Source organism: Molothrus ater, chromosome 22 (genome assembly GCF_012460135.2).
Source record: "Molothrus ater isolate BHLD 08-10-18 breed brown headed cowbird chromosome 22, BPBGC_Mater_1.1, whole genome shotgun sequence".
Lineage (NCBI taxonomy): Eukaryota > Metazoa > Chordata > Aves > Passeriformes > Icteridae > Molothrus > Molothrus ater.
This window is the reverse complement of record NC_050499.2, coordinates 6,920,849-6,946,642: the sequence shown is the minus strand read 5'-3', so window position 1 is coordinate 6,946,642 and position 25,794 is coordinate 6,920,849. Positions and strand designations below refer to the sequence as shown.

The 25,794-nt window shown below is 45.7% G+C and overlaps 1 protein-coding gene across 6 annotated transcripts in view; it reads right to left on the bottom strand.

Annotated features, from left to right (window-relative positions):
• NCAM1 (neural cell adhesion molecule 1) overlaps positions 1 to 25,794 on the bottom strand; it is a 93,138-nt gene that overhangs the window by 49,663 nt on the left and 17,681 nt on the right. The gene's annotated exons all lie outside the window — the stretch shown is intronic.

Genomic DNA, 25,794 nt, shown 5'->3' with positions numbered 1-25,794 from the left:
AGGAGCCGGCTGGAAGCAGAGCTGGGACTGCTGAGGGCTCCAGCTCTGCCCAGGGTCACCCAGGGGCTGCACATCCTGCAGTGACTCCAGACAGGGACATTCAGGTACCCCTGGAGCTCCTGAGCTGGGAAAACCAGCCCAAGGAAGGGCTTCCAGAGCACTTCTCTGCTCAGCACTGGGAGCTGCTGAAATGGGAACCCTCTGGGATCTGACAGAAATTCAGATTTCTCTCCCCAGCTGCAAACGCAGCCCTGGCGGGGCTGCTCAATGCCTCTCATCCCGTGCCCAGGTGATTTCTGCTCCAGGCTCCGTGGAAAGCACTGAACTCTCCATCACCCCCAATTCAGCACCTGGGCTGCACCTTTACAGCTTTTTTCAGCCTGGCTGTGCCACACCAGCTGCACACAACAGGAGGAAATCGCACAAGCAGGGACCATCTCACTGCAAATACAGAATAAAGAATGATTTGCAGAGCCCGTGGTTATGGGGAAAGCCCTGGGGGTTTAATGCACTAAAACTATGCTAAAGAATACAGAAAGGATGCAGACAGAAGGCTAAAAAGATAATAATGGAAAATTCCTGACTGGTTCCAGAGTCCTGACAGTGCCTGACCATGATTGGTCATTAAGTTAAGACAATTCACATGAAACCAATCAAAGAACCACCTGCTGGATAAACAACGTCCAAACCACATTGCACAGCAGCCAAACACACAAGAAGCAAATGAGATAATATTGCTTTCATTTTTCTCTGAGGCTTCTCAGCTTCCCAGGAGAAGAAATCCTGGCAAAGGGATTTTTCAGAAAAATTTCTGAAATTTTTCGGATTTTTCAGAAAATCCCGGTGAAGGGATTTTTCGGAAACTGTGACAGTGACATTCCCAGCTCCTCTGTCCTCACTTCACACCAGAGAGCCTGGGTTTGCTGCCACTGTCACCGAGACACACGAGTCCCCAGAACAAGGGGCTGTGCCTGTTGTGAAAAATGTGTATTTTATGATTGGCTTTTGGCAGATATTCAAATGAATGTTATTTGTGCTATGTTAGAAAGTGATGCTGTGTTAATTCTCTTAAGCAGTGTGTTAAATATAGTTTTAGGTTACAACATAATGTTAAAATAGAAACTATGCTGTGTAAGATATTTTTTAAAGAAAGGACTCGCACTGAGATAGCAGCCACAGGACACCTGAATCTTTCAGAGAAAGGGAATTTATTGCTCCCTTATCAGAAGAAATGAACTTCTGCCTGCCTTGCTCAGCCTGAAGAGCTGTCAGGATTCAGAGGAAGAAGCTGACACTGCCCAGCCAGAATCCTGTGCTTGAATGGAATTTCTGCATCATGGATGAGCTGTATGAATATGCAACAGGCTGTTGCTTTTAAGGGTTAATCCTCTGTTCATGTGGGCCCTTTTTCGGGCTTATTTTGCCCAGAAAAGGTACCTGGACTGTCCCTAACTCTTTGTTTTTATTGTCTCCTATTGTCTGAATCCAAATTGTCCAAAATTATTATTACTCTAATTCTATTGCTATTTTTATAACCATTTGATTACTATGAAACTTTTGGAATTTTAAAACCAAGTGATTGGCGTTTTTCACACCTGCAATCTCACCAACCATGCCCACCCTCAGCTCACACACAAAGCCAGCTCTGCTGATTTTAATCGCTGTTTAATCGTTATTTTTGCTTTGCAGCTCAGGGAAATGGGGACTATTTTTTCCACTCTTCGTTTAATAGACACTGCGAGCCCATTTGTATTCTGCTTCCAACTTCAAGCAATAAAGGCCTTTTTAGCATCACATAATAACTGCATTAAAAGGCCCTCTTCATAATCACACAATAACACTTTTTATAGCTCTGCCCTCCCCCATATCTTTTATCTGGTTATAAAGTTCCCCAGCCCCCAAAAAATGCTGAATAATTCCCCATTGATTAAAAAAAAAAAAAAAGAAAAGACAACAAATTTGCTAATGCAACTTCCTGTTCATCTGTAGTTCAATATAATTAGTTTTGCATCTCAACAAAAGAAATGAGCTCAAATTAAGCCGTGGTTTTGATAATAGGCAGGGAGGCTGTGTCCCTGCTGGGCTCAGGCTGAGCTTAAGGCAGGAGGCTGTACCTGGGCAGGAAATAAAGGAAATAAAGTAAAAAAAGTAAATTGTTGGCAACAGGGTCTGTGGCTGCCCAAATTCCAAAGGTGACACACCTGGAACAGGAATACGAGTGCTCACACTGCTCTGGCTCCAAAGGAGTATCCTGGAACGCTAAACACACCCAGGTAGGGATTTACTGTGGGCTTCTACTCCCTCAGGCAAATGGAGTTCAGCCCCTCGCATCCCTCCCTTCCCACAAAAGCACTGCTCCTTTCCAGCCCCAGCAGCTCAGCACAGACCCCGAGAGGGCCCACCTGGAGCTCAGCGAGGACTGAAACCCTCCTGGAATCCTCACCTTCCAAAACCCTCACCTCCTGAAATCCTTCTGAAATCCTCCTGGAATCCTCACCTGGAATCCTCACCTCCTGAAATCCTCACCTCCTGAAACCCTCCTGGAATCCTCACCTGGAATCCTCACCTACTGAAACCATCACCTCCTGGAATCCTCACCTGGAATCCTCACCTCCTGAAACCCTCCTGGAATCCTCACCTCCTGAAATCCTCCTGGAATCCTCACCTGGAATCTTCACCTTCCAAAACCCTCACCTCCTGAAATCCTTCTGAAATCCTCCTGGAATCCTCACCTGGAATCTTCACCTTCCAAAACCCTCACCTCCTGAAATCCTTCTGAAATCCTCCTGGAATCCTCACCTACTGAAATCCTCCTGGAATCCTCACCTGGAATCCTCACCTCCTGAAACCCTCACCTCCTGAAATCCTCACCTGGAATCCTCACCTTCTGAAACCATCACCTCCTGAAATCCTTCTGAAATCCTCCTGGAATCCTCACCTGGAATCCTCACCTCCTGAAATCCTCCTGGAATCCTCACCTGGAATCTTCACCTTCTGAAACCATCACCTCCTGAAATCCTCCTGGAATCCTCACCTTCTGAAACCATCACCTCCTGAAATCCTTCTGAAACCCTCCTGGAATCCTCACCTGGAATCCTCATCTCCTGAAATCCTCCTGGAATCCTCACCTTCCGAAACCCTCACCTCCTGGAATCCTCCTGGAATCCTCACCTGGAATCCTCACCTTCTGAAACCCTCACCTCCTGGAATCCTCACCCCACTCCAGCACTGGGGTCTCCCCACACTCACATCCCCAGGGATGTGCCCACACTGCACCTCCCTCTAAGCTCTAAGGGCTCTCCCTCCCTCCCACTCTGAGCCCAGGAGGGAATTTGGATGGGCTTTGCCTTGGAGTGGGTCTCCAGGAGCAGGAATTCTGTCACAGGTAACCCAGGAAATGATGCATTACTGCAACAAAGCCCAGAGAAAACCCAGAATCAAAAAAAAAAAAAAAAAAAAAAAAAAAAAAAAAAAAAAAAAAATTCAGAATCAAAAAACCCCAGAATAAAAAAAAAAAAAAAAAACAGAATAAAAAAAAGCCCAGAATAAAAAAAAAAAATCAAAAACAAAACAAAAAAACAGAAACAAAAAACCCAGAATCAAAAAAACCTAGGATAAAAAAAAAATTAAAAAAACAGAATTAAAAAAAAAACAGAATCAACAAAACCCAGAAACCCAGAATACAAAAAATCCAGAATCAAAAAACCCAAAATCAAAACATCCAGAATATCTGGGCAAACAAAGCCCAGCAGGGACGAATTCAGGTGTCACCGAACCCCTGGCTCCATTCTCACAGGCTGCACCTTTAATTCCCTTCATTTCTAGCAACGATTCACCAATTCAACCCAATTCCAGGAATAAAAACCACCAGGAAGGAAACAACTCCTGGATGCGGCGGGCACATGGAGCAAGGGCGGGGTTTGCAGCAGATTACGGTGAAAGCCCCGGGGGTTTAATGCACAACAAAGGCTTAACAAGACAAAGACAAGGCTCCTGTGCGCGGTCACTTTATTAAAAATGCGCCGAGCGCTCGGGAGGAGGAGGAGGAGGAGGAGGAGGAGGAGGCAGCGGCAGCAGCTGGGATTGATCCCAGCTGGGCTGCGGATCCCATTCCTGCCCCGTCGCCATGGCAACCGCTCCTAAATCTGCCAGGAACGGGAGGCGGGGATGGAGGAGCCCTTTGGGGAATGGCAGGACCTGGAGAGAGGGCAGGAGCAGCACGGAACAGCCCGAAATAAAGGGGTCCGAAGGGCAGGGACGCTCCAAAATAAAGAAATGTGTGCCCAAAGCCACCTCCAGGAGAGGGACACCCCAAAATAAAGAAACCAAATTCACCTTCAGGGAGGGACATCCCAAATAAAGGTGTGCCCAAATGGGAGGGACACTCCGAAATAAAGGTGTGCCCAAAGGGGAGGGATGCCCTAAAATAAATGTGTGCCCAAAGCCACCTCCAAGGGTGGGACACCCCAAAATAAATAAAGGTGTGCCCAAAGGGGAGGGACAGCCCAAAGTAAAGAAACCAAAACCACCTTCAGGAAAGGGACATCCCAAATAAAGGTGTGCCCAAAGGGGAGGGATGCCCCAAAATAAAGACACCAAATTCACCTTCAGGGGAGGAACACCCCAAAATAAAGACACCAAATTCACCTTCAGGGAGGGACACCCCAAAATAAAGATGTGCCCAAAGCTATTTCCAGGGGAGGGACACCCCAAAATAAAGACACCAAATTCACCTTCAGGGGAGGAACACCCCAAAATAAAGACACCAAATTCACCTTCAGGGAGGGACACCCCAAAATAAAGACACCAAATTCACCTGCAGGGGAGGAACACCCCAAAATAAAGACACCAAATTCACTTTCAGGGAGGGACATCCCAAAATAAAGATGTGCCCAAAGCTATTTCCAGGGGAGGGACACCCCAAAATAAAGACACCAAATTCACCTGCAGGGGAGAGACACCCCAAAATAAAGACACCAAATTCACCTGCAGGGGAGAGACACCCCAAAATAAAGACAGCAAAGCCACCTCTGGGGAGGAACATCTCAAAATAAGAACAAGTGTGCTCAAAGGCACCTGCAGGGGAGGGAGACCCCAAAACAAAGAGCCCAAGCCCAGCTGGTGGCCCTGGCTGCGGGGGCTGCTCCCCACCCTGCTGAGCACCCCAGGAGCGCAGCAGGCACAGGGGGAGCCCCCCTGCCCTGCCCCAGCCCAATCCCAAACCCACAGGGGGACTGGGGAGGGACTGGGCTCTGGCACAGCCCCCAGGGCCAGGGCAGCTCTGCTGCTGGCAAAGCTCTGCCTCCAGCCACCCTCCTGTCTGCCCTGCCCACGGCAGGCAGGAAAATCCCCATTGCCACCGGGATTCCCCATTCCCAGCAGCACCTGGTGGATGCTGGGGGTGGCAGAAGGGCAATTCAGTCCCTGCTGCAGGAAAACCAGCTGCTGTTCACTTCCAGAGCCGACAAAATTCAAATTATTCTATCAAAGGGCCCAGCCTGGGCACTGAGGAACCGACTGCTGTTCACTTCCAGAGCCGACAAAATTCAAATTATTCTATCAAAGGGCCCAGCCTGGGCACTGAGGAAACAACTGCCGTTCACTTCCAGAGCTGACAAAATTCAAATTATTCTATCAAAGGGCCCAGCTTGGGCACTGAGGAGCCCCCTGGCCTGGGGGTCTCACCCAGCACACACCCCCAAGGGACAGGGGGGCTCTCCCAGCCAAGCCCACCCATCCCTGGGGATGGTTTCAGAGTGCCAGGGATGGGTGGGCTTGGCCACCAGCTGCAGTCAGGGCCCAGGCAGCTGTGGCAGCACAAAAGCACAGGCAGGGCACTCAGAGACTCCTCCTCTGCTCCATCCCAGTCAGGATTATTCTGCTCCTGAGCAAAGCCACACGGCCAAGCTGATGTGGGGAATCTGTGCAGGGAAAAGGGAATAATTCCAATTATGTCCACCTTGTGACCCCATCACTTCCTTGTACAGGATATCTGCTCACAAGAGCTTTTAATTTTTAAATGACCACAAGGCACAGCAAAAAATGATCCTATTAACACCTTTCCCTACAGAAATTTATGAATTGCAGTAAAACTTCCCAGACATCTCAGTGTTTTTTACATGGAACACAATTTTATGCCTCTTTTGATGACATTCTTGATAAAAGCTTTTTATTGCTATGGATCATAAAACTAATAGTCCTATTTACCACAGCAAATATTTTCATTTACCTGAGGCAGGGTAAGCCAGGATGCTTTATGGAGCCATTAAATCAGAGGATGGACAACTTTAATTAAAAACCAAGCAAGTTACAATCTCATGCTGGAAGAGAAATCTGGGTGGGTGAGAGGGAAGAACCTGGAGCAGATGAGAGAAGCAGGATGTGTAAAAGCTCAGGACTCGAGGCTGCTCTTGCAGCAGCCAGGTTGTCTTGGCAGGGTGCAGAGCAGCACAAACTGCATCCTGCAGTGTGAAAAACGCCAATCACTTGGTTTTAAAATTCCAACAGTTTCATAGTAATCAAATGGTTATAAAAATAGCAATGTAATTAGAGGAATAATAATTTGGACAATTTGGATTAGGACAATAGGAGACAATAGAAATAAAGAGTTAGGGACAGTCCAGGTACCTTTTCTGGGCAGCCCAAAAAAGGACCCACGTTAACAGAGGATTAACCCTTAAAAACAACAGCCTGTTGCATGTTCATACAGCTCATCCATGGTGCAGAAATTCCATTCAAACACAGGATTCTGGCTGGGCAGTGTCAGCTTCTTCCTCTGAATCCTGACAGCTCTTCAGGCTGAGCAAGGCAGGCAGAAGTTCATTTCTTCTGATAAGGGAGCAATAAATTCCCTTTCTCTGAAAGATTCAGGTGTCCTGTGGCTGCTATCTCAGTGCGAGTCCTTTCTTAAAAAATACCTTACATAGCACAGTTTCTACTTTAACATTATGTTATAACCTAAAACTATCTTTAACACACTACTTAAGAGAATTAACACAGCATCACTTTCTAACACAACACATATAATATTCATTTGAATATTTGGGAAAAGCCAATCATAAAATACTCATTTTTCACATGCAGGGAGCACAAAATTCCTGTTTGTCAGGCAGGAGGGGCTCCAGGGAGGAGCTGCTCCTCTTCCTCAGAGGCAGCAACCCCTGCTCCCTGCAAGCCCCACTCCTCCCCAGCCACCAGCCAGCCCCAGATTTCACCCTCAAGTGCTGCTGCAAGGGGCAATAATTAGTATGAACTTCATGATTCACAGAAAACTAACCAATCTCTATTAAAAAAAAACCCATTACTCTCATAAACACATTGCAACGAGACCTAGTTGGTCCTGCAATCCAAACACCATCACCATTGAAGTGCAGAATTTGGGAAATTCATGTGTAGAATGAGGGAAATTCTTGTGCAGAATTTGGGAAATTCATGTGTAGAATGAGGGAAATTCTTGTGTAGAATGAGGGAAATTCTTGTGCAGAATTTGGGAAATTCATGTGTAGAATTTGGGAAATTCATGTGTAGAATGACGGAAATTCTTGTTTAGAATTTGGGAAATTCATGTGTAGAATGAGGGAAATTCTTGTGCAGAATTTGGGACATTCAAGCGCAGAATTCAGGAAATTCATGTGTAGAATTTGGGAAATTCATGTGTAGAATTTGTAGAATGTCACCACTGACAAATTAAGAAAGCACCCTTTGCTAATCAAATCTCCATAACACATCTCCCAAGTTCACAACAAGTACAACAAGAAAAGATCAGAATTATTTCTCATTCTTTTCTCTGATGTCCTCTGCAGTGCCACTGGAATTTGTGGGTAACATTTCAGTGTATGTTAACTGCAAGAGAAAGAACCTCCAGAACATAATCAGGGCTATCAGAATCATTAATAAAAACTGGAATATTATTATAACCAAACCAGAAGGCTGGGAAGAACAACATGCTGAACCACTGCTCTATTTGCTCAGCAAGCATAGGAAGCAAAAATCCCTTTAGGCAAGGGAGAACTGAGCTTGTTCACTGCTCTCTGCTGCTCACCCCTCCAGCGCTGTCTGCACAGCACAGCCAAGGTGAAGGCAATAAATCAGAGCCCCTCCAATGACAGGAACAGTTCACACAACCCCAGATTTAGACATCATTTACAGAAGCTCAAAACCAGGTGATGCCAAGGGAGGAACAAAAAGAATCTGAGCCCGGCCAGGGGGTGCAAAGCCTTGAGCATCAGCTGGGAGTGACAGGATAAACACTGCCAGGATTGCCAGGAGCCAGGAAAAACCTTCAGCCCTCATCCCTGGCCTCCGGGCAGGCTCCTGGAAACCCAGGGGGAATTCGCCAGCACAAGAAATGTAATCACTGCAACCCATCAGCTGTGCGAGGCACACAAAGAAGGCTTCAGCTGAGCTTTTGTGGCCCAGAATTTAAGAGAAATTCAGGAGCTCAGCTCTGAACCTCCCTTGGTCTCTACAAGCAAGACACTCCTTGAAATAACTTACTCCTGCTTGCAAGAATTCACTCCAAGACTTGCAAGAATTTACTCCAAGAAAGCACCAAAAGAAAACCTCCAGTGATCTCCAAACACAACTGGATAACTTACTCCTGCCTGCAAGAATTTACTCCAAGATCTGCAAGAATTTACTCCAAGAAAGCACCAAGATACAATCTCCAGTGATCTCCGAACACAAAATGGATTTTCGCTGGATTTTCACACCTCTCTCTCCAGTGATCTCCAAACACAACTGGATAACTTACTCCTACTTGCAAGAATTTACTAAATTTTATGAAATTTATAATTTAATTTAATTAAATTATACTAGATTATATTTTTGCAAGAAAGCACCAAGACACAATCTCCAGCGATCTCCAAACACAAAATGGATTTCACTGGATTTTCACACCTCCAATGATCTCCAAACACAACTGGATTTTCACACCTCTCTCTCCAGTGATCTCCAAACACAAAATGGATTTCACTGGATTTTCACACCTCCAGTGATCTCCAAACACAAAATGAATTTCACTGGATTTTCACACCTCCAGTGATCTCCAAACACAACTGGATTTTCACCTCTCCTTCTGCAGTAAAATCCAGGATAGAGGGAAAACTGAAGAAAAGGGAATCAGACTCCTGCTGCTGCTGGGCGCCTGACACTCTGAAAAACCCCAATAAAATGAAGAAGGCACCCACAGAGATTCATCTCCCCAAATCCCGAGATGACTTTGAACACTGATGTCTTTGGCTGATGCTAACAACAGGGCTCTCATCCAATCAGCTTTGCCACGTTTTCCTGGTCCCTGCAATGTTTTAATTGGAATTACAGTGTAAGAAGCACTCACTGCAAGGGAACGGGAAGGGAAGGAGATGCTCAGTGATCTGTGAGGGCAAAGACCTTTAAAGCACCTGAGGATTCCTGCTGAATTCCTCCCCTCCCACACTCCCTGCTCCTCCCCTGGGTGTGAAATGACAGCACAAGAACAGCAGCACTGCTCTGGAATGCAGAAAACAGCCAGAAAAGGCAGCAGGAGTCAGAGAAACGTCCTCTGAGAGCAGCAGCAGAATGGAAATGTCCCCAGAGTGACAAAGGCAGAGCCAGAGGCAGCAGGGATCGATGTGCGGAGTGCCAGAGCCTGGCCAGCACTCCTGCCCCACTAAAACCCTCCTGCAATCACCACCATTAATTGCTCTTTGCTTTAAAGCATCCCCAGGGAGCACTGAGAGACACAGCTGAACATCCCAGATCCAATTTCCTGCTGCCACCCCATTGTTCAAGGCTGAAAAGAGGAATTTGATCAGTGCAGAACTTCATTTGAGACAACACAACATTGCCCACCCAGCCCAGGTCCAACATCCTGCTGCCATCCCCACCACCAGAGCCCATCTCTGCTTTTCCAGCCCAAATCCCAGCCCTGACTCCAGAACCAGGAATAATACGAGGGGAAACCACACACTGCAAACTCTGCCCATCGTTTCAGGCTGAAAAATGGAATTTTATCAGTGCAAAAATTCAGTTGGGACAACACAACATTGCCCACCCACCCCAGATCCAACATCCTGCTGCCATCCCCACCACCAGAGCCCATCTCTGCTCTTCCAGCCCAAATCCCAGCCCTGATTCCCCAGCCTCACCCAGGCTGTACAGAGAAGCAGGAACAAGAGGGGAAATCAACACTGCAAACTCTCCCCATCATTTCAGGCTAAAAAATGGAATCTGATCAGTGCAAAAACTTCATTTGGGACAGCGCAACATTCCCCATCAAATGTGTGGACAGGCATCACAAAAACAGCCATGGCAGAAGGTTCTGGAAGGGATGAAACTGGAATACCTTCTTCCCAACAATTCCTATTAAATAATAACTTGTGTTCTTTGTTACCCACATTCCTTTGGTTATTTGCAAGGCCCTTTTCTCACCATCTCCCAGAAACAGAGTTCAGGATGTCACCTTTTCCCTGAGAAAACCTGGATATAAAAACCCTCCCCTATCAACACAGATGAGGAAAAAACCCCACACAAATCAGAACCTCCTGAGTTTATCTGACAATAAAAGGGCAATGCAGTTTTTTTTGGTTCATAATAAAAACAATACTGGTGTAAACTGGGGCAAATAAGGCCAGAAAGGACAAAGAACAGGTCTAGGCTGCAGCAGAAAATCCTGACAGGATGAGCAATGTCCCTGACATTCTTCAGTGGCAATGAAAGTGGAGAACTGAACATTCCTTAGAGAAAAATAAAAAGGAAAACATCTTCAGCCCTGCTCCCTTCATCCCCTGCCCAGCAAGCACATGAAATAATCCTTTGTAAGTGCCCATGAAAACTGGGATTCCTGCCAGTTTCCTGAATTACACATGGATGGGGGCTCTGCCCTCCTAAACCATGTATTTTAAGGTCAGAAAGCACCACTCTGCTGATCTGCTCCTTCAGAGGATCCAGAAAGGAATAAAGGCAAAACCTGCAGGAATGGCTCAGTTCAGCCCCAATATTCACTGGGGATAATCTGGATTCTGACAGGTCAGGACAGCCAAGAAACTGCCTTTATTTCAGTGAAATTAAACCCGATTTCGGTGACATTAAACGCAATTTCAGTGAAATCAAACTCAATTTCAGTGAAATGAAACCAAATTTCAGTGAAATTAAACCCAATTTCTTTGTGCCTGCAAGTCAGGCGCTCACAGCACAGGATTCCAACCCTGCCCTCTTCCACCCAAATGAAGTTCTCCAAAATTCCCAGCACAAACCTGTGCCATGCATTACACACAGAGCCAGGAACCACCACTGCACCCAAGGACAGCAGCACTTCCCACTCTAATTCAGAAAACACTTGGGCTCAGGCACACAGCACAAGGTTAATGGCCATGGAAGGGCAAAAAGGACTTGGTGTTCCCATTTTCCAGGATGCCTTAGGAGGCAGAAAGAGCTGGCATCAAAGCTGGAAAGTGCAGCAAGTGGAAAAGCAACATTAATTCACTTTCTGCTGCACAAACAACCCTCTCTGCTGGGATTCTGGGGTGTCTGTGCAGGCCAGGAGCTGGACTTGGCTGATCCTGGTGGCTTCAGGATATCCTGAGATTCTGGGCAGACACAGAAAGGGAGGAGTGGGAGCAGCCACCACTTTTCTGTATTTTCTGGTTTTTTTGTATTTTCTGCATTTTCTCTCCCCACATTTTTATCAGAAGCAGATGGGGCCCCTGCCCAGAGCCTGCTCCAGCTCTGCCACTGCTATTTCTGCATCTCTGGGACACATTTCTGCTGCCACTAACAACTGCTTGCTGCTGGAATGAAGGCCACAGTGGGGCTGGGAGGGTTTATTTTTGTATTCCTGGGTCCCACAATGAAATCCCATCAACGTGGCCCCTCCCCAGCAGAAAAAAGCAGCTGGGACAGGCTGCAAGAGGCACGAGCACAATGCAGACTGAGAGAGGTAAAATAACCAACATTCCTTTCCCCAGAGCCACTGATGGCAAAGGAAAACTTGTCCACTCATCCCAAACTCCTTCTGCTCTGCTTGGGTCAGCCCAAAATGCAAACCCAACCCAGGAGTTCCACAGCAGGAGGCAGAGCTGGCACTAAGAGCAAATCCTCCCTGAATAATGAATGGCCTCAGTTTGGGCATGGTGACCCCAGAAATGCCACAGCAGATTCCCCTGCAACACTGCAAACAGCAATGTAATAATATATTATAGATGTATATATGTATATGTACGTGTATTATGTATGTATATATGTATTATATGATTATAATATATTATATGTATTATAATATATGTATACATGTATATATGTATACAGACATGTATTATATATGTATATATGTATTATAATATATTATTATAATGCATTATAAGTATTGTAATATATATGTATATATGTGTACATACATGTATTATATATGCATATATGTATTATAGTATATTATTATAAGGTACTATAATATATGTACATATAATGTACAAATAATAATAATATGTATATATGTACTATAATATATTATTATAATGTACTATATTATATGTACATATAATGTATAAATAATAATATGTATATATGTATTATGATATATTATTATAATGTATTATATTATATGTACATATAGTGTAATAATAATAATAATTGTGCATTATTTATTATTAATAATAATTAAAATAATAAATTCTGAGCAATGGCTGATCCATGTGCCCCCAGTGCCCTTCCCCTGCCCAGACACAAGAAATCAGCTGCACTCCAAAGCAGGGACTCAGGTAAGGGAAGGATCTGCCCCAGGAAGGGAGCCCAGGCTCTCATTAGGATGTTAATGAATGCAGCATCATTAACAGCAAACGGCTGCAGAGCTGAACACACAATCTCTGAACCCAGCCAAGCAAGTGAATGCTTGCACCAAACAACCAGGTCAAGCCTTGCCCTGCCCCAGTTATTAAAATGGGAATTCTGGTTGTTATAGGATGGCATTAAAAGGAATTTACTGGCCCTTTTATGGTTTACATTCACTCGTGCACGGCTACAGTTATTCCGAGCATTTGGCACCGCGTTTGCCGCCACAAAGGGAGTTTTGTTCCTGCTGGAGTGAAGGACAAGACGGACAAGGACAGATAAAAACGAGAGGAAGAAAAGGAGACAGAGGATGACAGAGCAGCGCAACTGCACTGCCACATCCCGGGGAGCAGCCGGCTGGAAACGGGAGTGGAAAAACTTCTTGCAGCAAAGGCAGGGACACAGAGCAGGACAGAGAGGAATTTCCCTGCCCAGGGTGACTGCAGCGCTCCTCAGTGGGTTTGTGCTGCATGCCAAGAATAATAAACTGCAGCAGGGCAGAGGGACGCTCTCAGCTGCCCCTGTGCTGGCTTGGGACTCGGCAAAAAACCTGCATTTTCATCCTTTATTTTACAGCTAATCTGGCTAAAAACCTGCATTTTCACCTGTTATTTTACAGCTAATCTGGCTAACAAACCTGCATTTTCATCCTTTATTTTACAGCTAATCTGGCTAACAAACCTGCATTTTCATCCTTTATTTTACAGCTAATCTGGCTAACAAACCTGCATTTTCATCCTTTATTTTACAGCTAATCTGGCTAACAAACCTGCATTTTCATCCTTTTATTTTACAGCTAATCTGGCTAAAAAACCTGCATTTTCACCTGTTATTTTACAGCTAATCTGGCTAAAAAACCTGCATTTTCACCTTTTATTTTACAGCTAATCTGGCTAAAAAACCTGCATTTTCACCTTTTATTTTACAGCTAATCTGGCTAAAAAACCTGCATTTTCACCTGTTATTTTACAGCTAATCTGGCTAAAAAACCTGCATTTTCACCTGTTATTTTACAGCTAATCTGGCTAAAAAACCTGCATTTTCACCTGTTATTTTACAGCTAATCTGGCTAACAAACCTGCATTTTCACCTTTTATTTTACAGCTAATCTGGCTAAAAAACCTGCATTTTCACCTGTTATTTTACAGCTAATCTGGCTAAAGGCAGCGTAAAACATCAGCAAAGCAACGTCACACTCTGGTCTGAGCTGCACCCAACACAAACTCGGCCATGACTAAAGGAAAGGAATCAATTCCTGTTTGCCCAGTCCAGCTTTGGCCTTTTTTCCCTTGTGCAAGTCCTTGTCCTGAATTTGTATTTGCTGCAATAAAGCAGCTCCCAGGAGAGGCAGCTGTGGAGCTCCTCAGAGCCAGGCTGAGCAGTGCAGACAGCTCCCAATTAACCCAGGTTTTAATGGGATCTCCATCGGGTTCTCAAAGGACTCCTCCAGCACCTGCCAGGGAAAAGGAGGAGAGGAAAAACCAGGAAAAATCCTACAGAAGGAAAGGAAAAAAAACCAGGAAAAATCCTACAGAAGGAAAGGAAAAAAACCAGGAAAAATCGTACAGAAGGAAAGGAAAAAAAGCAGGAAAAATCCTACAGAAGGAAAGAAAAAAAAAAAAAACCCAGGAAAATCCTACAGATCCCACAGAAGGAGAGAAAAAACCCTGGAAAAATCCCACATAAGGAAAGGAAAAAAAGCAGGAAAAAATCCTACAGAAGGAAAGAAAAAAAAATAAAAGAGGAAAAATCCTGCAGGTCTCATAGAAGGAGAGGAAAAAACCTGGAAAAATCCCACATAAGGAAAGGAAAAAACCAGGAAAAATCCTACAGATCCCATATAAGGGAAGAAAAAAAGAGAGGAAAAAAGAGAGAGAAAAAAGAGAAAAAAAAAAAGAGAGAAAAAATAGAAAAAAAAAAGGAAAAAAAAAGGGAAAAATTAGAAAAAATAGAAAATAAAAAAGAAAGAAAAAAGGAAAAAAAAGGGGAAAAAGAAAGGGGAGGGGAAAAAAAAAAGCCGTGCTGGCTGTAAATGAGAGCACTCAGGCACTCAGGTCACTGCAGTAAATCACAGCCCTTAATTTCATGTGAAAGGAGGGAATGTTAGACGACCACAGGACCCTCAAAGAGGCCTTTGTTAGGAGGAGCCCTGTGCATAAATACATTTCAGAAGCCTGGAAAAAGGAGGCTTAGAAAGGAAAATGCCTCTGGATTTTTTGGCCTTATTTTATCACCTTTCAGAGGATAAAGAAGCTGAAAATCAAGAGGAGCTGCAAGTGACAATTAAGCTCTTAGCACCCCCCAGGAGCACCAGGGCTGCGCTATTTCAGCAGCACAGGGCTCCTCCACGGGCTCTGCTGCACCGCAAGGACTCAGGAGGAGCAGGAAAAAAGCAGGAAAAAGTAGGAAAAAAAAGCAGGGGAAACCAGGGAAAAAGCATGAAAAAAATCAGGGAAAAAAAAAAGCATGAATCAGGAGTTCTCCATCGTTCACCACTCCTGCAGGTGCCACCATCACCAGTGAAGCCCAGAGGAACCCCAAACTGGAGCTCAGACGAATGCCAAACTGAACCCCAAATTGAACCCCAAACTGAACCCCAAACTGAAGCCCAGATGAACCCCAAACTGAAGCTCAGATGAATCCCAAACTGAACCTCAGATGAACCCCATATTGAACCCTAAACTGAAGCTCAGATGAACCCTAAACTGAAGCTCAGATGAATCCCAAACTGAACCCCAAACTGAAGTGCAACTGAACCCTAAACTAAAACCCAAACTGAATCCCAAACTGAAGCCCAGATGAGTCCCAAACTGAAGCCCAAACCGAACCCCAAATTGAAGCCAGATGAACCCCAAATTGAACCCCAAATTGAACCCCAAACTGAAGCTCAGATGAATCCCAAACTGAAGTGCAGCTGAACCCTAAACTAAAACCCAAATTGAACCCCAAGCTGAAGTCCAGATGAGTCCCAAACTGAACTTTAAACTGAACCCCAAACTGAAGTGCAGCTGAACCCCAAGGTAAACCCCAAACTGAACCCCAAACTGAAGCCCAAGCTGAAGTGCAGATGAGTCCCAAACTGAACCCCAAAGTGAATCCCAAGCTGAAGCCCAAGCTGAAGTGCAGATGAGTCCCAAACTGAACCCCAAACTGAAGCCCAAGCTGAAGTGCAGATGAGTCCCAAACTGAACCCCAAACTGAATCCCAAGCTGAAGTGCAGATGAGTCCCAAACTGAACCCCAAAGTGAATCCCAAGCTGAAGCCCAGACTAATCCCAGCCTCCTGGAGCATCCTCTCCGTGCTGGGGCACACACAGGGCTGGCCATGGAACCAGCTGGGCACAAAGCCCCCGAGCTCGTGTCCCACGGGCTCCTTCCCGTGCTGCCAATGTGTGCAACCCACACTGGATCAAATCCTGCCCCAGTTCAGTGCCAGAAGCCCTGGGCTGTGTGACAGGCACTGAATAAGGTGGGAATAAACACAATAAACCCGAGCAGGGCCTTCCTGACTCAGCTGAACACAGTGGAATGTCACGGACACATTTTATGAAAAATCCTTTTGCCGGGAGATTTCTCCTGAGAAGCTGAGAAGCCTCAGATGAAAAGAAAAACAGGAATTATCTGCTGCTGTGGAATGCAACAGGTGCATCTGGGATTGGTCTCATGTGGTTGTTTTTAATTAATGGCCAATCACAGCCCAGCTGGCTCAGACTCTCTGGTCAGTCACAAGATTTTAGTCTCATTCCATTCCTTTCCTTTTCAAGCCTTCTGATGTCTCCTTTCTCTTTTCTTTTAGTATAGTTTTAATATACAATTTTCTTTTACTATAATATATATCATAAAATAATAAATCAGCCTTCTGAAACATGGAGTCAGGATTCTCATCTCTTCCCTCATCCTGGGGACCCTCAAACACCACCACATTTGGTGACCCCGAGTGAAGAAAAATTCCACAAAGCATTAAACAAATTGGAGCCTCCAAAGTAACAAACACCTGCCCTCAACCCATGAAAACAGGGCAGAAATCTCCATGTGAGGAGCAGCCAGCTCCTACAAACAAGAACTGGCACCATTCCAGGGCTAAAACTGGGCAAAATTTGGAAGTCAGCTGAGGAGAGGCCTGGAACAAGTTCGTTATCACGCAATTAAAGCACTGCCAATTCCTTGTGCAGCAAATGCAGAGCTGCTGCTCCTCGGGATGGATGGATGGATGGATGGAGGGACAGGGATGAGGAGCAGGCAGGCAGCAGCACACACCAGCCCATGGGGAATGGATTATACATGGCTTAAATGGCCTAATCCACTTTGTCTTCAACAGGTCCCACATAAACAAGGCTCCAGTGCATGTTAAATAAAAGCCCCATGAAATTTTAATGAAAAGCAATATGCAGTTACAGAAACTAATCTGCTAAATGGAATCATTTCATAAGTGGCAAATTCTGCCAGGCAAGAGGAGTGGTGAAATAACCTTATCTAATACCCAGTATCTGAGAGCAGCGTGAAGACTGGGTTCAGGGGACAGCAGAGTGGAACAGGAGCTTTTCCAGCCTCAATTACTGGAATTATGAAGCTGTTCTGAACTCTGACATTCTGCTTTACCTTGAGCAAAACCCTGCCCAGCCTTGTGTTCCTCCTGTGCTGCTTCAGCCTGGCTGGTTATTTTAATATTTCCTTTATGCTGGTGACAAAACCAATAGGGCACCAGTCCTGCCAGGGCACTGGAGGCTCCTGACACCCAAATCACTGCAATTCTGGCCAGGAACAGGAGCCACAGCCCAGTGCCAGCAGCAATCCTGTCCCTCAGCACGCCCCCATCCCCTGCCATCCCTGTGATCGTGGAGATGAGCACACACAGACCAAACCCCACTGCACTGCTGACAGCTCAGCAAGGAAAATGGCATTCCCTGCATCACAGTCACCAGGCACCGCTAAATCCCTGCGTTTAAGGCCTGGGGGCCAGCACTATTAAAGCTGCTATTATTATTATTATTATTATTATTATTATTATTATTATTATTATTATTATTATTATTATTATTATTATATTACTATTACCATTGTTATTATTAAAGTTGCAAAATCTATTCTTCCTGCCAAGAACTGATTTTGCCACAAGGTAAAACGGGATTACTAATCTATTATTACTATTATAGCAATAGTAATAGTAATAGTAATAATAATAATAATAATAATAATAATAATAATAATAATAATAATAAATTATTAGTTTATAAAATTATACTATTAGTAAATAAAATTATACTATTAGTAAATAAAATTATACTATTAGTAGTATTAGTATTATTATTACTACTATTGTTATTATTGAAGTTGCAAAATCTATTATTATTGAAGTTGCAAAATCTATTCTTGCTGCCAAGATAAAACAGGATTAGGAAAAATCCCCTCAGTCTTTCCTTTCAGGGCTCAGCTACTTCCTAAGGCTGGGCCCAGCCTTGGTGCAAAGCAGCAGCACATAAACAGCATTTGTTGTCTGCAGAGCTTCCTTCCACACACACAGTTCATTCCTCACCCCTTGGAAAGGAATTAAAACCCAACCAAGCTGATTCTGCAGGCAGCTGAGACTTGGTTGGGGTGATAAAGGGACAAGAGGGGCAGGCAGTGGAGAAGTTGGGAATGGTGTAAAAGAGATTGTCAGGGACCTCTGGCACTGGGAACCTGATCAATGCACTGATCAGAACCTGGTAATTCACTGATCAGAACCTGATCACTGCACTGATCAGAACCTGGTAATTCACTGATCAGAACCTGATCAATGCACTGATCAGAACCTGGTAATTCACTGATCAGAATCTGATCAATGCACTGACCAGAACCTGATCAATGCACTGATGAGAACCTGATCAATGCACTGACTGAAACCTGATCAATTCACTGACCAGAACCTGATCAATCCACTGACCAGAACCTGGTCAATGCACTGATCAGAACATGATCAATGCACTGATCAGAACCTGATCAATCCACTGATCAGAACCTGGTCAATGCACTGATCAGAACCTCATCAATTCACTGATCAGCACCTGATAATTCACTGACCAGAACCTGATCAATGCACTGACCAGAACCTGGTAATTCACTGATCAGAACCTGATCAATTCACTGATCAGCATCTCATCAATTTGCTGATCAGAACCTCATCAATGCATTGATCAGCACCTCAAGAATTCACTGATGAGAACCTGGTAATTCACTGATTCATTGATAATTCACTGATCAGAACCTGATCAATTCAGCTGCTGTTCACTGGAAATGATCACAGGAAACCCCACGAGTGTTTCCCTGCAGGAAGGGGAGGTTTGCTCTCAGACTGATCCTACAAAACCCCACGAGTGTTTCCCTGCAGGGAGAGAGAGTTTTGCTCTCAGACTGATCCCTGGCTCTGGAATTCACAGCCAGAGAGGCTTTGGTGTCACTCTGGAACCACAAGGAAGGGGAGGACACGTTCCCTGCCTCAGCACCCACCCCAAAATTGAAACGCCACCACAAAACCCATCCGCATATGCAGCCAGCCAAGCAGAAACATTACAGGGATGAGAGAGAGATGAGGAAAAAAATAAAAAAGGATAAATTAGATTAGTCTTTTGTTCACTGTGTCACATCAGATTCTCTTGAAACAACTTGAAAAATGAATGTGTCAGGAAATTGGGGCTGCTTATCAACTCTGCAAACTGCAACACCAAAGCAACTAGACAAACTGTGTATTTCCCCCCTCTAATGTGCAAGATAATTGCCATAAATCATATGTTTCATTCCTTAATTATTCTGAAAAGGGAACAGATGATAAAGAATGAAACACCAGGAAAAAATGAGCTGCAATGAAAATGAAGAGGGAAGGGAAAGGCTGTGCAGAAGGGATCCTGCAGGGGCACAGCTGATGGAATTGGAATTCCTGATCATTAATTAAAAATCCATGCGCCTTCCCCAAGCCCACAAACATTTCCTATCTGGGTGTGGAGCTGTTAAAGCCTAAAGCAGTTCTGGGTTGGTTTTAGGCCATTTTTTACCATTCTTTCCCTTCAAAAGTAAATGATATATAGCTGTGCTTGTTTTCCAGTGAGTCCCATTCAATAATCCATTTCAGCACGCAGATTTCTCACTGAGAAATGTCACAGTCAAGGATCCCACACAGCCACTGACTCCCAAGATACAATCCCAAGGGTTTTTTGCAACACTGAATGTACACTCTATTATTTAAAAGCACTGAATAAACATTCTGTTATTTGAAAGCACTGAATATACATTCTGTCATTTAAAAGCACTGAATATCCATTCTATTCTTTAAAAATCTTATGCAGCCCTTGGGAGCAGCCCAAAAAACAGAGAGGCAATCTGATTTATAACCCAGGACGAGAGGGAGAACAAGGAAAATTCAAACTGAAATATGTTTGGGGATGAGAAGTGACACAATTTCCTTATTTTCCCTATTGTCTCTGTAGGGAAACTCCAGCCATGAATGGGTCTCTTGTTCGTTCTGGGGCATCACAAGGCACAGAGTGCAGCCAAATCCTGCCCCCAGCTCTGGGAGCCTCCACTGGACAGGAACAACAGGGAAATGGAAATGGGGTTTGTCCTTGTGGGACACTGCCACCCTCATTAGGGTCACAGCCACGAGCACTCCCAGGGCTCCCTCCCAGGCAGATGTGCAGAGAATCCCCATTTCTGGCCAGTGAGGATGATGATGGTCAGGCTTGGTGAGAGCGGGTGGAGAACTGCAGCTCCTCCAGGAATAATCCAAGGGGCACTTCCCAAACGAAAAAAGGCTGGGAAGTGATCCTAAAGGGGCAGCAGCCCTGCAGCCTCTGCCTGAATGAATCACGAAATCCCCTTCAGAAGGAAGAAAACACCTTTGGCACAGGAAGAGAAAAGAAACCAACTGGAAATTCATGGGAAGGAAGATGTTTCAAACACAGCCCCTGTGAGTCCTGCACACACACACACACACACACACAGGGCACTGCTTATAGCAATTAAAAATCCATCAGAAACCCAAACACTGCAATTCTGGCCCTGAGAACAGGCACACTCTGTTCCCTTCACAGCCCAGTGCCTGTTTTGTTGGCACAATTATCAATTTTTAACCACAATTTGCACGTCTGTCCCTGGCAGACTCTGGACACGCAGGGAAGCTCTGTGGGCTCCCCACACCTTGGGAGAATGAAGAAATTCCCTGCAGGATTGAGCTGTCCCAGCTCCCTCCCTGCACACAGAACTGGGAAATCTGTGCCCAGGGACACCAGCCTGGCTGAGGGCTCAGAAATGGCTTTTTTTTAGCAGGGAAAAATGGGTAAAATCAGCTGCATCTCCAGTTATAACAACCCTGGAAGCCAACTGTGACCCCAAAATGCTGCAGGGGGACACTGGGAGGGATCCCCCATCCCCAGGGACTCAGCAGCCTCCCCATCCCACTCAGATATCCCAGCTGCTCTCAGTTATTCCAGGCTGTGCTCCCAACCCCCTCAACCACAAAACTTCCAAACAAAAATTAGCCAAGGACAAGCTTTCCCACTCATGGAAAATTCCAGCAACATCACGTTATTGGGAGGGGGGAAAAAATAATAATAAATCAACTCCCAGCAGTGCCAAAATGCTCCCCACAATCAAGGACTGACAGGGATTGAAGCTGCTCACATCCAACAGGAACAGCCTCGTGTGCCTGGGCTGGAGAAGCCTCAAACCAAGGACACTGAGTCAGGATTTCTGCAGGAGATGATAATTTAAATTAACTTAAAAAAAAAATAAAAATGAAGCAGCTGCTGCCAAGGGAAGTGTTGGCTCTGAGTTTTTCTGGAAGTGCTCTGTGGGCAGGCACTGAAAGGCTCCTATACAGCACTGCTGGCATCCCATAATTTCCTCCTCTGGCTGCATGGGATGGTTTTCCTTGCACAAGGAACCCCAGAGCTGGAAAAGGGCATCTGTGCTGAGCAGGAGATTCATGCTCACTTTACACCATTTGAGCACAGGTTTTAAAAATGGCATTTTTGGCCAAGCCTGTGGGTGGCAGGGGAGGCAGGAATTCAACTGTGGGGTTCAGGTTCCTCTGGGATGCAGGAAAAACCCCTGGGTGCAGCACAAAGCCCCTTCAGGAGCTGCTCCATCAGGAGCAGCCTCTGCAGGCTGGGCCAGCAGCAGTGCAGGGCCCGCAGCAGCAGTGCAGGACCCTCAGCAGCAGTGCAGGGCCCTCAGCAGCAATGCAGGGCCCTCAGCAGCAGTGCAGGGCCCTCAGCAGCAATGCAGGGCCCTCAGCAGCAGTGCAGGGCCCTCAGCAGCAGTGCAGGACCCTCAGCAGCAGTGCAGGAGGCTCAGCAGCAGTGCAGGACCCTCAGCAGCAGTGCAGGGCCCTCAGCAGCAGTGCAGGGCCCTCAGCAACAGTGCAGGGCCCTGGAACCCTCCCTGGGAATGCTCAGCAAAGCTCATTCTGGGCTGAACCCACCCAGATATTTGGATTTTCTGATCTTTTCGTTGCTAAGGGAAGGGTGTGAAGGATTGCTCCCGTGGCACGCCAGGCAGGTGCACACACACATCTCCTGCAGAGCACGGCACTCCCTGCTCCAGACTGTGCCTGCCACCCAGATATTTGGATTTTCTGATCTCTTGGCTGCCAGGTGAAGGATTGCTGCAGTGGCACGTCAGGCAGGTGCACACACACATCTCCTGCAGAACACAGCACTCCCTGCTCCAGACTGTGCCTGCCACACTGACAGCACCAGGGAGGCCTGCAAGGGCTTCTTTAAACAACGCTGCTCATTTCATCATTTTCTCCTGTTCACCATTTTCCTCAGTTCATCACTTTCCCCTGGCTGAGGCTCTTCTGCTCACCCTCTGCACCTCAACAATGCTCAGCTTGCTGAGTTCCAACACAGCAGCAGCAGCAGCCAGGTCTGTCCTCCCCAGAGCTGTCACTGTTACTCTGATTTAACTCCTGCACCCAGCCCAGTCCAAGTGACATTCCACCACACAAAACCATCCTCAAGTCAAACCCGAACCCTCAGGAGCCCCACGACGTGCGCAGAAGCACCAACAAACATTTCTGACACCGGGCAGCATTAAAATTTCCCTCAAACAAGGGGATTAGCTGCTGGATTTGGATGGATTGGATGCTCAGCACAGCTAATAATACCTGACACGGGGCACAGCAGCCAAAGCTGATCTGTGATTGCCATGCCCACAATTCTGGGCACTCACTGACACATCAGAACACAACAGGAACAACTTCAGGCTGCTCCTCCCCAAAGGGTTCAAAAACACATGAACAAGATCATTCACAGCTCTTAATAAATGTATTGTGCCTTCTAGGGAAAAAAATATTAATAAATAAAAAAAATCAAGGCTGTAAGAGGATAAAAATTAATAAGTAAAAAAATCAAGGCTGTAAGAAGATAAAAAAAAAAAAAATTAAAAAATCAAGGCTGTAAGAAGATAAAAGGGTTTAGGGTATAGGAAACCAGAATTTGAGGAGCCCCAGGAGCCCCACATGGGACCTGCTGAGATCCAGCTGCTCCTGTCTCAGGTTTAAGCACAATTCCACTTTGAGATACCCAAAATAACCCCAAGCTCAAGAGCCAAAAGCAGGACCTTGAACCAAAGCTGACCCCCACATCTGGGGACAGATGTGCCCAGCGGATTCACACTCTTCCGGCAATGAGGGGGAAAAAGGATTTGGTGCCTAAGTCAGCGTGGTCAGGGAATCCAAAGTGCAGGTGGAATCTGTCTGTGCGACAGAAAAAGATAAAAAATCAAAGCTTGCTAATTGAATATTTGAAGGGAAAAATTAAAATGTTCTGTTATAAATTCCTCTTTACAGAAAGCAGAGCTGTAGGCACAGTTCTGCCTTCAATCCTGCAGCTGCACAGATAAAAATACCCACAGTAACCCAAGATAATTTCAACTCTGGAGTAGCATCTACGTAATTCATGTCCAATCAACTCCTTCCTAAAATCAGCCCTGACTCATGAATGACGGGGGATTATTTCAGTTTGAAGAAACATTTTCTTCCCCTGTGGGAAAAACACAAAGTGTTGTTTGCTCATCCATGCTCAAAAAGTCTGCTTTGAGCACCACATAATGAAGTGGGAGCTTTGTATGACTAAAACACAAATAATTAAAGATGTATTTGGATGTATTTTATTCCTTTTTTTGTATCTGCTGAAGAAAAAGCCAAACCCAAAGGATAATTCCCACAGAAGCCAGGAACTGTGGCCAAGCCGGGAACTGCAAACATCACAAGCCAGCAATTGTCTGTGCAGGGAACAATGGATCTTTCCACGGGGTGAGCTCATTAAAAAATGCACTCTGGAGGCCGGGCTGGCACTCAGAGCTCACGTGCAAGGTGATTTTTGTGATCAGCCTGCACCTCCTGGGACATCCACAGCCCTGCCCTCACCACAACAGAGATAATGAGCTGCAATTACAGCCACACACCACTGAAAATAAAGAAATAAATAAACTGAAATTTGGTTCATGACAGGGGGAATACAGTCAGAATATCTGATTAAAACCATCTTCTGTCAGAGGCTGCTGAATTTCCTGAAGCCCCACTGCAGGCACTCTTCTTTTCCTGGTCATTCCACCCATGTTTTGCACCACTCGAATCCTCCTTTTAATCACCTGCTCTGTTTCCCCTACTCTCCCTCAAATTGCTGCAAACTGGGAAAAACAGAACCCTCAAAGTTTGGTAACAGATGGCAGCAGGGATGTGGGATCTCCTACATGCCTGCAAGCAGGAATTCAGTCACTCCTGTCACTGAGGGAACGGCAACAAAACCCTGGGAGAAGGTGACTCACTGGGATCCTGCCACAGAGCTCTGGGGAAAACACAAAGGAGAATGGATCTGAGATTAATGAGCCAGGGTTTGGGGCAAATTATGAGAGATTTTAGGGAGAAAAGGGACAGAAATATGTTTTGGTGTTATTTCACAGCAAGCCCTAACCCGAAGCACTGGATGGGGGTTCTGTCACCCAATTATCCCATCCCCATCCCTCCCAATTCCTGCTCCTCACAACCACAAGGATCCACCACCTCTGCTTTTCCTGCTCTTTTTAAAGCACCTCAATTTGCAGAAATTCAGATTTCCTGCACAGAGGCTCCTCCTTCGCTGCCCAAATCAGGAGGGGATCACCCAGAATTTCTGTCTGTCCACTGCATAAAATACCCCAGGAAAAGGTGGGCACATTCTCTAGGAAAACCAGACAGAAATAGATAAATCTCATCTGTGCACAAGAACTCCTCCTGCCATCTCTCAGCTCTCTCCATCTACGCCAGAAGTTTCCCCCCCCCCCCTTTAATTACACTTTGCTCTGAATTAAGCTGGATTTTCCCCTCTTCAACGAGGACAATTTTCCCCTTCATCCTCATTTATCTGCCAGCATTAAAATTCTGCTGCCTCCCAGTGCATCCCTGCTGAAACCCTGACATCCCAGTGATGGCATTTGGGAGCCATTTCCTGCCTGGGATTTCCATCTCGTGTTGCCCCTCACGTTCTCCCCAGTCCCAGAGCCCCCGGACAAAGAGCACAGCAAGGAGAGGCATTTGGAGCTGGAACAGCGACCCCATTGTCCTGCAGGACATCAAAGTCCAGCCTGCAGCTGCTCCTAATGGGCACCAGAACAAGAACAGGGTCCTGCCCGGCTCTGCTGAATTGGCACCAGGGTTTGGAAGGAGATTTTCTGCTCCTGCAGCAGGAACCTGCCCTGGGTCAGGCAGGAGCTGCTGTTTTCATGGGGAATCACTGTGCTGGCATCTCCTGTTCTGCCTCTTCCAGGCAGCACAGGGAGAAATTCAGGGGTGGAATTCAGAGACAACTGGTCCTGTTCCCCTGTGGTGGGGAGCAGAAAGGCAGAGGTGCAGAGACTGAAATGAGCACTGAGATGGTGAAAATATCTGAGTGTTCATTTCAATCTCTGTATCTCACTATAAATGGGATGGACAGATCCAAGTCACTATAAATGGGATGGACAGATCCAAGTCACT